Genomic DNA, 15,033 nt, shown 5'->3' with positions numbered 1-15,033 from the left:
CAGGATTGGGATTGCTGGATCAAATGGTCACTCTATTTTAGTCTTCTGAGGAAACTCCATACTATTCTCCATAATGGTTTTGCCAACTTACTTTCCCACCAACATTGCAGGAGTTCACCTCACTCCACACCCTCTCCAGCATTAGTTGTTTGTAGACATTTTGATGGTGGTTGCACCTACTGGTGTGATATGGTACTTCGTTGTATATTTCATGTGCATTTCTCTAATAATTAGTGATTTTTTTAAAGGATTAAAAATTTTTTTTCATTTGTTTATTTTTGGTTGCACTGGGTCTTCATCACTGCATGCAGGCTTTTTCTAGCTGTCGCAAGCCGGGATTACCCTCTAGTTGCAAGGTACAGGCTTCTCTCTGTGGTGGCCTCTCGTGTCACAGAGCAAGGACTCTAGGACGTCCAGACTTCAATAGATGCTGCATCCAGGCTCAGTAGTTGCTGTGAGGCATGTGGAATCTTCTTGGACCAGGGATCACACCCATATCCCCTGCACTGGCATGTGGATTCTTAACCACTGGGCTACCAAGGAAGTCCCAATTAGTGATGTTGAACATCTTTTCATGTGCCTGTTGCCATCGCTCCCCCTCGTTTTAATATAAGAAAAAATTCAAACTGAATCACATCACAAGGGCAAGAACTTTTTCTGTTTCTTTTACCGCTTTAAGCCAGAACAGTATCTGGCTCAAATTAGAGTCTCTCTCTGTCTCTCTCTATATATATGTATATGTGTATACACACACACACACATATATATATACTCTCTATATATATTTAAATGAATGAGTGTTCTAATTAACTAAAATCCTAGAAGAAAACTAGTCGAGAACTTGTACGAAGAAAAGAACATATTAAATGTATTCATTAAGTGCTTGAACTGAAAGTATTCTGAGAGATTGTCCAGCCTAACTCCCTTCTTTTGGAATGTAGAAACTGGACTGAGGGTTTAATCAGCCAATCTGGCCTCACTTCCCAGCAAGTTCTCTTTCCTATCTGCAACATGAGCAATCATGCCAAGACATGGAGGAGGGTGTGTCTCATTTGCTGCTGACATCCCCACACTCTCACGCTGATTTGCTGAGTCTGCATTGCCTGTGGAATTTCCAGATGTTGTGTTCATAGGAACACTAGCAATGTGTTCCTTATTTGACTTTCGTTATATTTTGGGGGTGTCTCTTGGCAAGAACACATCCCCCAAAGAAGCATCTTATTGGCCTTCTGGTAAGATTTATTTGGAATTTTATTAATAAGAAAGAACTGATTTGTCTCTGGAGTTGTCCAGGCTGGTGGCTCCAGGCACGTCCAGGTGCTACTTTCCTCTAATCAAATATATATAAAATGACAACTTCCTTCTGAAATCAACCCAGAGCCCATCTTGTAGCTTTCAGGTTGGACATCCTTTTTTCCTGGCTCTGTCCTTTCCCCTCAGCTCTGCTTCGTACCAGATGTTGCTGGATTTCTTAGAATTTTCCTTGACACAATCTGTTAATGAACAACATCTTCAGTTTTTGAGATCTAAAAACCCGACTTCCTTAGTCATGGTGACTAATTCTCTCTTTCCCCACTGCTTAGATAATTAACAAGACAAAGAAAATATTCCAGAACAACATAATGGGAGATGTAGGAAAATCATGAGGAACCTTACCCCATGGGCTGACCAAATGCAGGGGTAGTTAGGAATTGCCAAGTTGTTATGAAAGTCTTTTTTAATACTGTTCATGGGGTTCTCCAGTCAAAAATACCGGAGTGTTTTTTTCATTGCCTCCTCCAGTAGACCACATTTTATCAGAACTCTCCGCTATTACCTGACCGCTTTGGGTAGCCCTGCATGGCATGGCTCATAGCTTCATTAAGTTATGCAAGTCCCTTTGCCATGACAAGGCAGTGATTCATGAAGCTGAAGCTGAAGCTCCAGTACTTGGCCACCTGATGTGAACAGCGGGCTCACTGGAAAAGACTCTGATGGCTGGAAAAGATTGAAGGCAGGAGAAGAGGGTGGCAGAGGATGAGACAGTTGGATAGCATCACTGATTCAATGGACATGAACTTGAGCAAACCCCAGGAGATAGTGAAGGACAGAGAGGCCTGGTGCGGCAGTCCATAGGCTCGCAAAGAGTCAGACACGACTTAGCAACTGAACAACAATGAAGGTGTGCTTAAGGAATCCTGGTGTGTACATAGCCGGCTTGTGCACTTCATGAACGTCCAACTGAGTCTGGTGGAGACACAACTGACTGAACCAGCCTGAGTGGATGATCGAGAGTGGCCACATAACAGATTTAGGCTTTTGGGCTGAGTTAGTATTCAGTCTTAGTAAGTCTTTCAGTTAGTACTCATTTCAAAACAAGACGAAAATTTTCCTTCAGAAAATGATTTGAAGGACTTTCACTTGTGAGGTGTTGATCCGTGATACTGAAGAGGCTGAAATGCCGAGGAGGTCCCATCGTGATGTCTCGTGGTGGCCCTGGTGCATCTGTTTATCATCCTAGTCATGCTGATCGACAACACTTACTAGCACATTTTAGAGATTGCTTCAGATCACAACTTCTTCTCCTGTTCTCTGGATTGCCTTTTTACTCTCTTAATGGCTTTCTCTTTTGAACTGCTGCTGCTAAGTCACTTCAGTCTTGTCCGACTCTGTGCAACCCCATAGACGGCAGCCCACCAGGCTCCTCCATCCCTGGGGTTCTCCAGGCGAGAATACTGAAGTGGGTTGCCATGTCCTTCTCTTTTGAACAGAAACCCCCAATTCTAACAGTCCAGTTGACCTGTCCCCCGCTTAGGATTATCAGTTTTTGTGTCCTAGGTAAGAGTCCAACCTCATGAAGACATCCTCTGAGGGTTTCTTATTATAGATTGGTTGCTTTGCTTTTTGTATTTAGATTTATGATCCTTTAGATTTGAATTTGCTATAGGTAGGAGATAAAGATTCATTTGTAAATGGCTGTCCAACTGATCTGTCATTGTTCATGTAAAGACCATTCTTTCCTCACTTCACTGCAGTGTCACCTTTATTAATCAGGTCTTATATGTGTGAGACTTTTTTAAAAAATAATAGGCTATTTTTTAGACTAGCTTTATGTTTACAGAAAAACTGAGCAGAAAGTACAGAGTTCCCATATGCCTCTCCCCCATCCTTTCTCTCCCCACAAAAATTCCTTGCTGGGATTTTGCTTAGGATTGTGTTGAATCTATAGATCAGTTTAAGAAGAACTGACATCTTAACAATACTGAGTCTTCTTATTCATGAATGTGGGATGTTTCTCCATTTATTTATAACTTTGATTTCTGCCTTCAGAATTGTATTGTTTTCTCATATAATCTAGTGTATATATATATATTTACTTATTTGGCTGAACCAGGTCTTATTTGAGGCACACGGGATCGTCCACCTTCATTGTGGTGTGTGAACCCTCAGTTTGTGAGATCTTTAGTTGGAGCATGCGAGCTCTCAGTTGCGGCATATGGGATCTAGTTCCCTGACCAGGGATTGAACTCCAGGCCCCTTGCATTGGAAGCTCAGAATGTTAGCCATTGGACCACCAGGGAAGGCCCTCCCCAGAAAACTTTAACATGTGATTATGTTGGGGGATTTAGGACACAGGGTACAGCTCAACCTCCACAGGGGCTAGAAGCTGAGGTCAGCATGCAGGCAGCTGGCACAGAACCCCAGTAAAGACCAGACACCAAGGCTCCCGTGAGACTTCCTCACTGGCAGGACTTAGTGTGTATCATCACCTCCTGGCTGGGATGGAAAATTGCCCTCCATGGCTCCATGGGAAGAGGACAACTGGAAGCTCAGCTCTGCAACCTTCCTGAACTCTGCCCAACTTGTCTCTTCCCTTGGCTTATTTAATATGTATCTCTTCCCTGTAACATCTTTAATCTGTACCTTTCCCCTATAATAACTATGAGTGTGTGTGTATGCCTGCTAAGTCGCTTCAGTGGTGACTCTTTGCCAGCACACAGACTGAAGCCCACCAAACTCCTCTGTCCATGGGAGTCTTCAGGCAAGAACACTGGAATGGGTTGCCATGCCCTCCTCCAGGGGTTCTTCCCGACCCAGGGATTGAACCTGTGTCTCTTCCATCTCGTGTATTGGCAGGTGAGCTCTTTACCACTAGGGCCACCTGGGAAGCTCCCAATTATGAGTGTAACAGCCTTCAATTATCAAATCTCGGGGTGTTTGGGCAACCTCTTGAACTTGTAGTTGATGTCAGAAGTGATGGTGGTTTGTAGACTGTTCTCTAACTCTGTTGTGTATTTTATTCTCACAGCACCAATTAGTAATTAACTCAGTTCTCCACAAACACTGACCAGGTGTCCTACCATTTAATTCACTTCTGACACCACCTACCTGGAGATTGCATCAGATCCCACAGGTTAAGTGTTTAGTTTCAAAACTTTGCAATAGGTGTGTTTTCTCTTTTCCCTCCTCACTAGGACACTGTAGATATAAGCAGGCCTATGCTTCCTCTGCCACCAGACCCGGTCTCACTTAAATTTCATTCTCCTTCTGCCCCGATTCTCTCAAGGAACTCCATCTTCTGTTCTTGTAGGCTATGCAGAATGGTGTTGAAAGCGTAAAAAAAAACAAAACCAGGCGTGGCTCTCTGTTGTCAGGGTTCCTGGGATTTGCTTTAGGCAGGTATAGTGATATATAGGGCTTTCCTGGTGGCTCAGATGGTAAAAGCGTCTGCCTGAAATGCGGGAGACCTGGGTTCAATCCCTGGGTTGGGAAGATCCCCTGGAGAAGGAAATGGCAACCCACTCCAGTATTCGTGCCTGGAGAATTCCATGGATGGAGGAGCCTGGTAGGCTACAGTCCATGGGATCACAAAGAGTTGGACATGACTGAGCAAATTCACTGGTTAGTGATATATACAGACATGGAAATGACCATCTTGAGGAAGTTTATACTCACAGATCCAGGACGAGGGGCACATGAAGCAGGACCACAAGGGAAAAACTATTTCTTTGATTAGGAGGCAGATGATATAAAGGGGAAATGTGGGCCAGAGCTATCATTATGGTTTCTGTGGTAAGGAATAGACCAGGCACAGTAATTAGGCTTAAGCTGAGTTAGTCTGCAACATTTCAGTGGGCTCTGGGATGTAGGGGGTGCCCCTAGTTTTCTGGCACCTGTCTCTAGACTGATTGGGGCAGGGGTATAGTGGGCCAATGCATCAAGTCTTGATGAAGAAGGCAGTTGGGAGTAGGGGCTCTGGATGGGTTGATTTGCATATGAAAGGCTCGCTAGCAAGCACTGTGTTTGCTCGTTCTAGGAATGAAACCCCTGGAGAGGGCAGTCTCTCAGGATGAGCAAGGCCTCAAGACGTCAAAGCATCGAAAAGTACAAAATAAAAGCTATGATTAATACACTGTCTTTTATTACTCCCACCAGAATGTGGCTAGACTTTCCTCTTTAGTGTATGGGGATACAGTTGTCCTCACCTGTGGAGATTTAGCTGAATTTCTGAGCCACCAGGAAAAGTTCATTCATCACCCTTGCACAAAAGAGAGTGAGAAATAAGAAGAGACCATGGGCCTGGCAATAATTTGCCCCTCCTCTGCTCTGTCGCTGGGATGACCCTTGACTCTGAAGAGGAGGGAAACCTTTTCCTCTCTATTCCATTAAGCTCTTTGCCTGAGATGCTGAAAATTAGACTGACAAAAGACAGATGTACAAGAGAAAAACAGTTTATCATGCATGCAAAGCACATCAAGTGTGAGAACTCTCAGGATGGGGCACTGAAAGGGTGGTTAGAATTTGAGTTTGTATAGTATCTTATCAAAGAACAATAAATATGCACAGAAGGTACAACCCAAAAGGGCTTTAGGTTTCCAGGTGTGATAAGGTTTCAGTTCAGTTCAATCACTTAGTCGTGTCTGACTCTTTGTGACCCCATGGACTGCAGGACGCCAGGCTTCCGTGTTCATCACCAACTTCTGGAGCTTGCTCAAGCTCATGTCCGTCGGGCCGGTGATGCAATCCAACAATCTCAGCCTCTGTTGTCCCCTTCTCCTCCTGCCTTCAGTCTTTCCCAGCATCAGGGTCTTTTCAAATGAGTCAGTTCTTCGCATCAGATGGCCAAAGTATTGGAGTTTCAGCTACAGCATCAGTCCTTCCAATGAATATTCAGGACTGATTTCCTTCAGGATGGACTGGTTGGATCTCCTTGCAGTCCAAGGGACTCTCAAGAGTCTTCTCCAATACCACAGTTCAAAAGCATCCATTCTTCAGCCCTCAGCTTTCTTTATGGTCCAGCTCTCACATCCATACATGACTACTGGAAAAACAATAGCTTTGACTAGATGGACCTTTGTTGATAAAGTAATGTCTCTGCTATTTAATATGCTGTCTAGGTTGGTCATAGCTTTTCTTCCAAGGAGCAAGCATCTTTTAATTTCATGGCTGTAATCACCATCTGCAGTGATTGTGGAGCCCAGAAAAATAAAATCTGACACTGTTTCCATTGCTTCCCCATCTATTTGCCATGAAGTGATGGAACCAGATGCCATGATCTTAGTTTTCTGAATGTTGAGTTTTAAACCAATGTTTTCACTCTCCTATTTCACTTTCAACAAGAGGCTCTTTAGTTTTTCTTCACTTTCTGCCATAAGGGTGGTGTCATCTGGGTATCAGGTTACTGATATTTCTCCTAGGAATCTTGATTCCAGCTTGTGCTTCATCCAGTTTGGTATTTTGCATGATGTACTCTGTATATAAGTTAAATAAGCAAAGTGACAATATACAACCTTGATGTACTCCTTTCCCTATTTGGAACCAGTCTATTATTTGATGTCCAGTTCCAGCTGTTGTTTCTTGACCTGCGCATAGAGTTCTCAAGAGGCAGATCAGGTGGTCTTGTATTCCCATCTCTTGAAGAATTTTCCACAGTTTGCTGTGATCCACACAGTCAAAGGCTTTAGCATAGTCAGTGAAGCTGAATTAGATGTTTTTCCAGAACTCTCCTGCTTTTTCCATGATTCAATGAATGTTGGCAATTTGATCTCTGGTTCTTCTGTCTTTTCTAAATCCAGCTTGTACATCTGGAAGTTCTTGGTTCACATACTGTCAAAGCCTGGCTTGGAGAATTTGGGGCATTACTTTGCTAGCCTGTGAGATGAGTGCAATTGTGTGGTAGTTTGAACATTGTTTGGCATTGCCTTTCTTTGGGATTGGAGTGAAAATTGACTTTTACCAGTCCTGTGGCCACTGCTGAGTTTTCCAGATTTGCTGGCATATTGAGTGCAGCACTTTCACAGCATCATCTTTTATGACTTGAAATAGCTCAGCTGGAATTCCATCACCTCCACTAACTTTGTTCATGGTGCTTCTTCCTAAGGCCCACTTGACCTCGGACTCTGGGATGTCTGGCTCTAGGTGAGTGATCACACCATTGTGGTTATCTGCATCATTAAGATTTTTTTGTATAGTTCTTCTGTGTATTCTTGCCACCTCTTCTGAATATCTTCTGCTTCTGTTAGGTCCATACTGTTTCTGTCCTTTATTGAACCCATCTTTGCATGAAATGTTCCCTTGGTATCTCTCATTTTCTTGAAGAGATCTCTAGTCTTTCCCATCTCTAATTTGTTCATGCAGGTCCATGTTGGTGCAGACTTTCTGTCTTCTTCATGGTCATAGACTTCCCCAGGAGAGGGATTCATGGCAATCTTCATTTCTCAGAAGTTTCTACTTTAAGTCAGGTAAGGGACACCACAAAAGGATTCTTTTTGTATCTGCTCATCCTCATCTGCAATCAACTCAAAACAATCCGTAGGACAAAGTGGGATATTTTGAGTTGGCATATCCAGAGCCCCAACAACATGTTGTGTCAGATGTGTGACTCATTCCCTCAGAAACTGAAAGTTTGTACCATAATGTAAACCACCAAAAAGTTAATTATATAACCCAGCTTTGGTGCCTCCTTATAACCCTCTCTTTTTGTTCTGCAAAACATAGTCATTGGGCAGTTTATTAATGTTTAATGTGAATGAATATAGATTTTATCAACACCTCTAAGGGCTTCTCTGGCGGCTCAGCTGGTAAAGAATCCACCTGCAATGCAGGAAACCCCGGATTGATTGCTGGGTTGGGAAGATCCCCTGGGGAAGGGATAGGCTACCCACTCCAGTATTCTTGGACTTCTCTGGTGGCTCAGCAGGTGAAGAATCTGCCTGCAATGCTGGAGACCTGGGTCCAACCCCTCAGTTGGGAAGATCCCCTGGAGAAGGGAATAGCTATCCGCTCCAATATTATGGCCTGGAGAATTCCATGGACTGTATAGTCCATGGGGTCGCAAAGAGTCGGACACGACTGAGTGACTTTCACTTCACTTCAAGGTGTTTGTTGGAATGAATATTATCTGGGCTCTTTGACTTAATCTCCTTTTGAACATTTTTAGAGAGGAAGTAGAAAAAAAAATAAAGTCTAATTTGGAGAGTTTATAACATAACCCCCGTGGCAGGAGACCCATTCCTAAAATCTGGCCTTTTTCTCACTAGTTAAGTGTCCCTGCCTGTTGGGTGAATCAAATAACCTGGCTCTCGGGGTCAAGCTCAGGTTTAACATGCCATTTTTCTCTTCAAATTCTTCTCCTGAGAAATCCCGGTGTGTTTGCAGAAACACTGGGTAAAATGCACTGTGCCCCAGGCAGTGTTAAACTCTAGCTTAGAGGCACTGAGTAATAATAGACGACAGAGGCAGTTCACAAGCTACTGATGCAGAAATAGCCATATGATAAAGTTAGACAAAAAATTATAGGACACACACACACAAATGTGTATACAAACATACAAATCATTTGTGCAAAAATTAAAGTCAGTGCAAATACATGTTTGCTTTTCCTTTTGTATAGAATGTCACGAGAAAGGTAAAGAAGAAACTGTGCTAACCCTCCTAATATATCATCTTGTTTCAAGGTCTGTTGAGAACTGGATAATGTAGGAATCCAAGTGAGCCTTTGAGGACACTTCTTGAGGAAGAGACAATATCCTATCCAGGGAGGACACCAAATACACACTTCACCTGTGTGGCTGTCTCACCTGGGCTTATCTGTGTCTGCACACTGGCTGTCCTACTGAGAATGGGTGTATTGTAATTATTTTTGCAAATAGCTTTGAGGAAAAAAGTCATTGCCAAATTTTTAAAATGAAACTGTGTAACTGTTACTACCATGGACATTCTTGAAATCTTTTTTGCACTGAGGGGAAAAAAGAAAAGAATTTCTGTTGCAAAAAGTGAGGAATGACTTCTTTTAAAAGGGAAAAATTATCTGATGGGAGGAAACAGTAATCCTCCCATCTTTTGATGTTTTTTAAAAGAAGGAATTACTAGTGCCGCATGCAGATACAGTAGCTGGGTAGTCCTAGCTCAGTCACTTCACCTTTCTTAACTTTGCTGTCCTAAATGTCTTCATAACACCTGCTGTGCCTGCCTCAGACTAAAAAATGTGTTTGCTAATGAGATAAATGAGATAAAGTAGGGCGAACACTTTAAAACTGCCTTATGCTACAAACTACTATATATAAAATAGATAAACAACAAGGTCCTACTGTATAGCACAGGAAAATATATTCAATATCCTGTGACAAAGCATAATGGAAAAGAATATGAAAGGAGATATATATATATATATATATATACACACACACACACACATATATATGAGTTACTTTGCTATACACCAGGAACCGACACAACAGTGTAAGCCAATTATAATTTAATTTAAAAATAGTGGCTCTTAGATAGTAAGGATGGTAGCAAAACCATTTGAAAGTACTTAATGCCACTAAACTGTACAGTTGAATCTGGTTGGAATGGTAAATTTTATGTTATGTCTCTCTTATCTTAATAAAAAAATTTTAATGGCTCTTGACATTTGTTCTTAGGGTATGAGACACCCTGCAGCTATGAATTTAAAAGATCCTTGCTCCTTGGAAGAAAAGCAATGACAGACCTAGACAGTATGTTAAAAAGTAGAGACATCACATTGCTGACAAAGGTTCATATAGTCAAAGCTATAGCTTTTCTAGTAGCCATGTACAGGTGTGAGAGTTGGACCATAAAGAAGGCCGCGTGCTGAAAAATTGATGCTTTCGAACTGTGGTGCTGGAGAAGACTCTTAACAGTCCCTTGGACAGCAAAAAGACCAAACCAGTCAAACCTAAAGGAAATCAGTCCTGAGAATTCATTGGAAGGACTAAAGCTGAAGTTCCAATACTTTGACCATCTGACGGGAAGAGCCAACTCATTGGAAAAGACCCTGATGCCAGGAAAGATTGAAGGCAGGAGGAGAAGGGGACAATAAAGGATGAGATGGTTGGATAACATCACCGACTCAATGGACAAGAGATTGAGCAAACTCTGGGAGAAGGTAAAGGACAGGGAAGCCTGGCATGCTGCAGTCCATGGGGTCACAAAGAGTCAGACATGATTGAGCGACTGGACAATAACAAGAGATACCAAAAGAATGGTTCCAAAGAAATGGTTCCTGGGTATGGGCATAGGGTGAAGCAGGAACTTGAAGGACTTTCACCTTGATTGTGCTCATATTTTCAAGAAAATATTTAAAAAGCTAGATTGGTGACATGAACACTGGCATCACAGCCCAATAATTACTTCAATTTCTGCCTTTCTAGATCAGTGGGATGGGTTCCAGTTTGCAGTGGTTACTTCTGTGGAAGTAGAGGGGGCAAGTACCATCACCCAGTAAATTTCGCAATAGACACTTCAGGGTGAGTTGATGTAAACTCTTCTACCTGCTCATGACTGTCTAGTCATCTCAGTACCAAAACAAAAATCAAAAACTTATTAATAAAACCACAGCCATTAAAAACTTTTAGTAGAGAATTGGCTGATTCTCTCCCTGCACGGCCTGGAGGAGATGAAACAGATGGATTGGAATGCAATCTTTTTTTCCCCCACCACTCTCTTCAAGTGTCTAGAGCCAGAGCTAAGGCCAAGTTGAGGAAGGGGCTGGAGGCGCCCTGTCAAATCCACACAGCAGACTACCTGGCCTGTGGATCAGTTGTACATAACTCAATAGAGAAGTAACCGACCACAGAACATGCTTGTTCAGGGGATTTTTGTTTCACTGTCAGTATTTTTCCTTGACTAATGTCCTGAGGTTAGCCCAGATCAGTGTGCTGCAGTTGTGGACAGGAGGGTTAGTCATTCCCAGCTTTCTTATAGAAACTTTCAGATTCAAATCTGCTTTTTGCTGGTTAGTAGCCAGGAGTCTCTAGAGCAGGCCGTCAATGGGAGCTGTGACTGAGGAAAGTGGAAACCTCTTGGCGTTTAACTAGGCTGTCCTCTGCCCATACTGGTCAGGGGCCAGCTCCACCATGTCTTGCCGAACCACAACACATCCAGGCTTTCCAGCTTCCCCAAGAAAGGCAACCAAGTACACTGTTTATTTTGATGTAAAAATCACACTCAAGGTGGAGACAAGAAAACTGAGTCAGTTCAGTTTAGTCCCTCAGTCCCTCATTCATGTCCTACTCTTTGTGACCCCATGGGCTGCAGCACACCAGGCTTCCCTGTTCATCACCAACTCTTGGAGCTTACTCAAACTCATGTCCATCAAGTCGATGATGTCATCCAACCATCTCATTCTCTGTTGTCCCCTTCTCCTGCCTTCAATCTTTCCTAGCATCAGGGTCTTTTCCATTGAGTCAGTTCTTCACATCAGGTGGCCAGAGTATTGGAGTTTCAGCTTCAGCATCAGTCCTTCCAGTGAACACCCAGGACTGATTTCCTTTAGGATGGACTGGTTGGATCTCTGTGCAGTCCAAGGGACTCTCAAGAGTCTTCTCCAACACCACAGTTTAAAAGCATCAATTCTTCATCACTCAGGTTTCTCTATAGTCCAGCTCTCACACCCATACATGACCACTGGAAAAAGCATAGCTTTGACTAGAAGGACCTTTGTTGGCAAAGTAATGTCTCTGGTTTTTAATATGCTGTCTAGGTTGGTCATACCTTTTCTTTCAAGGAGTAAGTGTCTTTCAATTTCATGGCTGCAGTCACCATCTGCAGTGATTTTGGAGCCCCCCAAAATGAAGTCCCTCACTGTTTCCCCATCTATAGTCCCCCACTATTCCCCATATGAAGTGATCGGACCAGATGCCATGATCTTAGTTTTCTTTTTTTTTTTTTAATTTATTTATTATTATTATTTTTTCATTTATTTTTATTAGTTGGAGGCTAATTACTTTACAATATTGTAGTGGTTTTTGCCATACATTAACATTAATCAGCCGTGGATTTACATGTATTCTCCATCCTGAACCCCCCTCCCACCTCCCTCTCCATCCCATCCCTCTGGGTCATCCCAGTGCACCAGCCCTGAGCACTTGTCTCATGCATCCAACCTGGACTGGCGATCTGTTTCACACTTGATTAATATACATGTTTCGATGCTGTTCTCTCAGATCATCCCACCCTCGCCTTCTCCCATAGAGTCCAAAAGTCTGTTCTATACATCTGTGTCTCTTTTTCTGTCTTACATATAGGGTTATTGTTACCATCTTTCTAAATTCCATATATATGTGTGAGTATACTGTATTGGTGTTTATCTTTCTGGTTTACTTCACTCTGTATAATGGGCTCCAGTTTCATCCATCTCATTAGAACTGATTCAAATGTATTCTTTTTAATGGCTGAGTAATATTCCATTGCGTATATGTACCACAGCTTTCTCATCCATTCGTCTGCTGATGGGCATCTAGGTTGCTTCCATGTCCTGGCAATTATAAACAGTGCTGCGATGAACATTGGGGTGCACGTGTCTCTTTCAGATCTGGTTTCCTTGGTGTGTATGCCCAGCAGTGGGATTGCTGGGCCATATGGCAGTTCTATTTCCAGTTTTTTAAGGCATCTCCAACCTCTTCAACAAGTGGTGCTGGGAAAACTGGTCAACCACTTGTAAAAGAATGAAAGTAGAACACTTTCTAACACCATACACAAAAATAAACTCAAAATGGATTAAAGATCTAAGTGTAAGACCAGAAACTATAAAACTCCTAGAGGAGAACATAGGCAAAACACTCTCTGCATAAATCACAGCAAGATCCTCTATGACCCACCTCCCAGAATATTGGAAATAAAAGCAAAAATAAATAAATGGGACCTAATGAAACTTAAAAGCTTTTGCACAACAAAGGAAACTATAAGCAAGGTAAAAAGACAGCTTTCAGAATGGGAGAAAATAATAGCAAATGAAGAAACAAAGGATTAATCTCAAAAATTACAAGCAACTCCTGAAGCTCAATTCCAGAAAAATAAATGACCCAATCAAAAAATGGGCCAAAGAACTAAACAGACATTTCTCCAAAGAAGACATACGGATGGCTAACAAACACATGAAAAGATGCTCAACATCACTCGTTATCAGAGAAATGCAAATCAAAACCACAGTGAGGTACCATTACACGCCAGTCAGAATGGCTGCTATCAAAAAGTCTACAAACAATAAATGCTGGAGAGGGTGTGGAGAAAAGGGAACCCTCTTACACTGTTGGTGGGAATGCAAACTAGTACAGCCACTATGATCTTAGTTTTCTTTTTTTTTTTCAGTGGGTTTTGTCATACATTGATATGAATCAGCCATAGAATTACACGTATTCCCCATCCCGATCCCCCCTCCCACCTCCCTCTCCACCCGATTCCTCTGGGTCTTCCCAGTGCACCAGGCCCGAGCACTTGACTCATGCATCCCACCTGGGCTGGTGATCTGTTTCACCATAGATAATATACATGCTGTTCTTTCGAAACATCCCACCCTCGATCTTAGTTTTCTGAATGTTGAGTTTTAAGAACCTGGTTAGAGCAAGTAAATTAATACCGATCCTAGAAGATCACAAAAGGAATTTAACCAACTTGAGGGTTACAATTTACTTGTTAATTATTAGTCTTCTTTGATCTTTTTAAAAAATATTTTATTTTAGTTTTTCTGACCATGTTCCAAGGCATGTGGGATCTTAGTTCTCTGACATGGATCAAACCCGTGCCTCCTACATTCGAAGCAGGAAGTCTTATCCACAGGACTGCAAGGGAAGTCCTTAAAGGTTTTCCTTTTAAAAACATATTTAAGACTAAGAGAGCATAGGATCAGTGCCTTACAAATGACAGGCTGAAGCCCTGAACCTCCCCAACTCATCTTCAGTATGGCTCCGTAGATGCCTGCAGTGGCTCATCCATTTTTTCCAAGGGATTGGGGGATGGGTGTAAACGCCCAAGTGTGACAATCTTGGGATCATGTGCTGGCCTTGAAGTTTGTCAGTTGATTGACACTGAACTTTGTTTCCTCAACTGCACTATATGTCTGGTAATTCGTAGCCATCATACAGATGTGAGCTTACGTAACAGTGGTACTGATTATTTACTGAAAACTGCGGGAGGTCCAGGCATTCCTTTAAGTGCTCAATCTGTTTTACCTCCTGTAATTCTGCTCAGATAGGAATTTCAGAGCTGGGGCCTGAAGACTGGCAATTTAGAAACCTACTCAGTTAACCCTCAGATCAATCAAGTTGAGAACCATGGGTGTGTACTAATGTTCAGACACTGATTAATCTCTCAGGGTTTTAGAGAGACACACAAACCTCATCCTGCCACTCACTAGCCGAAGATACTTGTCTAAGTCCTTCACCTCTCCAAACCTCAGCTTCCTTGCTCAAATGAGAGCAGAAATAGCATCCACTTCTGCGAATACTCAGAAGGTGGAATGAACCAGTTCGGGTGGTTATACAAGAGGCACACGCAAAACCTTTATAATGTTAGCTGGTGCCTGTAGGCTGACTCCTTTTCCTCAGGTGACCTTCTGACCTCTGCGATAGGTCATCATGTCAATTCAAATTTAGCATTCTTCCATTCACATGGTTCATTTCAAATCCTAAACTTTGGGGAAGGGAACAGTGTGGTATGGTGGAAAAACCCTTGTTTTGGATCCAGCTGGACTGAGTTCGAATTTGTATGTTCATTTGAGCCTCTGTTTCCTCCTCCATGACATGGGGGATC

Source organism: Muntiacus reevesi, chromosome 3, assembly GCF_963930625.1.
Source record: "Muntiacus reevesi chromosome 3, mMunRee1.1, whole genome shotgun sequence".
NCBI classification, from domain to species: Eukaryota; Metazoa; Chordata; class Mammalia; order Artiodactyla; family Cervidae; genus Muntiacus; species Muntiacus reevesi.
This window is presented reverse-complemented; position numbering follows the sequence as displayed.